Raw genomic sequence first — 2,131 nt, forward strand, 5'->3', positions numbered from 1 at the left:
GAAATGTGAACCGTCTGTGTCCCACTCTCACTTTTGCCTGTTTAATCCCTGACCCACATTGCTGACATGGCTCTCAGGTTGAGGCTATATGACCGGTGTGTGCAAACACTCTGCGGATCTTTGTTATTAAAGAAATGTTGCTGGTTGGAAATGTTGTTTAAATGTCTTTCTTTTTTCTTTGTCATTTCACTTTCTCTGTAATAATCTTTGACCTGCAGCTTCCAGGATGTCATGTGTCTGTTTAATTTTCCTTTATGTGCAAAAGGTCACAAAAAATAAACACTTGTTTATTATTTACAAAATTTGCATGGATGAAAACTTTACACACACACACATATATAAAATACCATATTATATAAGACAACCTGTTTACATGCTGGTCGATGACAGTGAAGGAAATGGTGGCAGGATGAAAACAAATAACTCCTCTATTTGTGTCTATACTTACAGGAGATGGTCTGCAGCAACAAATTAGCGCCTCAAAAGCAAAAGAAGTAGGTCACACTCAGAGGCTGGAGATCATGCACGATGCGTCAACACATTATGTCTATTTCCATCTGTGCCCCCCTCACCGCACTCCCCACAGTGCAATGTGTCCCACAATATAGCAGCTATTGATATATGTGGAAACATTTGCAGTATGTGTCTAAAAGAAACTATTTCAAATCTAAAAACATCTAAACTAAAGATTGCACAAAAGCCATAGGACAAACAGGAAATGGAGGAACACACTGAGGTCCTTTTCACACTGTAGCTATTTAGTGTGATAATGGCGTTTGACACACAGGACACAAACACCATTGTCACACTCCACAGCTCTGGAGGACAAACATTTTGCAGTAGGTACGTGGATGGAGATGTTGCGCCTGGACGACCTGTGAAATAAAGAAAACAAAAAGCAGTTTGTTGATGTGGTGGCAATGGAGCAAGGGAGAAAAAAAAAGTCAAACTCCACATGGTGTAATGGTGGTATGGAAAACTGATGATGGGCTAAAACCTAAAATCAAACAAAAAACAAAGCTATAATTTTTGATTTGCCATGTAGCTCTTTAAATGTCTGCCCATTAATGCACTAAAATAATTATATATGAAAAAAACAACCACAGAAAACCATGTGGTGGAAAATTAATGCTGAGTAAATATTCATGGCTTATCCAAAGTGTCCAAAGTCCAGCCCTGAGTTTTTGTGCTGATTGTGGGGATGACTGCAGCTGTGTTCACAGGTGTGAGAAAGTCAGAGAACACCTGTCTCATCCCCGTTTTTTTTTTTTTTTTTTTTTACCATATTACAAACACTTTGGCTGATATATACAGGTTTTTATACACTTTATGCCAAAATGAATTCAATATAAACTTCACTGTTTCTGTTTTTAACTATATAACATAACATTTATGGCACTGAAGATTTTCTTTCTGGCTGTTAAATGATCACTTGTGCAGATGAGACATGCTGCAGGACAATAATCAACTCACCTCAAGTTTCTAGACCGGATCCATTTTCATTCATTCATACCCAGCAGTCAGTCTCCAGCTCCTGCTTCTCCCAGCTACTGTCTCCTCTCCCAGTTCACTCCGTCCTGCACCAACATGTCATGTCTCTGTGTCCAGGTCTTTCTGTGCCAAACAGTTAAAAGTCCAGTAGTGCATCCGCAGAGCTGCAGGTTCACCAGGTGATCCGTGGTGCGTTTGGGTTTGGCGCTGTCCCGTCCAAGTCTTTATGTAGACAGAGCAGAGTTTGGACAAACAGCCGGTTCCACATTAGTGATAAGCTACAGGGGAAGTATTGATCGACCCTGACCAGAGGTAGAGGGTGAGGGGTGGAGGAGGGGTAGACCAAAAAAAAACAAAAAAAACTGGTGAGGCAACAGAGGCCTTAATGGCAAAGTTTGACTGAAAGTCAGAGTGAGACGGACAATGACACAGGAGATAAAAGTAAGAATACATGGAGATTGGTGGAGTTGAGGAGACAGAAAGTTTACACAACCATACAATACGCTACAACAAAAATAACTCAAAGAGTCAAGTCAGCATTTTTGCAATGTGTTTAATCCATATGTTCACAATCCTCTCTGTATTTATCTGTACTTATCTCCTCAACTCACACAGGGTTGTCTACATTCTTAGTAGTTAA

At 40.1% G+C, this 2,131-nt stretch overlaps 1 long non-coding RNA gene across 1 annotated transcript; it reads right to left on the reverse strand.

Moving 5' to 3' along the window:
* Positions 1–224: 224 nt before the first annotated feature.
* On the reverse strand, positions 225–1,702 carry LOC310994927. The gene is made up of 2 exons (XR_014595810.1): positions 1,474–1,702; positions 225–875 (listed from the first exon to the last, which is right to left on the reverse strand). It is a non-coding gene; the product is annotated as an uncharacterized lncRNA (long non-coding RNA).
* Between the last annotated feature and the right edge of the window lie 429 nt (positions 1,703–2,131).

The sequence above is a fragment of the Trachurus trachurus genome, assembly GCF_905171665.1.
Source record: "Trachurus trachurus genome assembly, chromosome: 12".
NCBI lineage: Eukaryota > Metazoa > Chordata > Actinopteri > Carangiformes > Carangidae > Trachurus > Trachurus trachurus.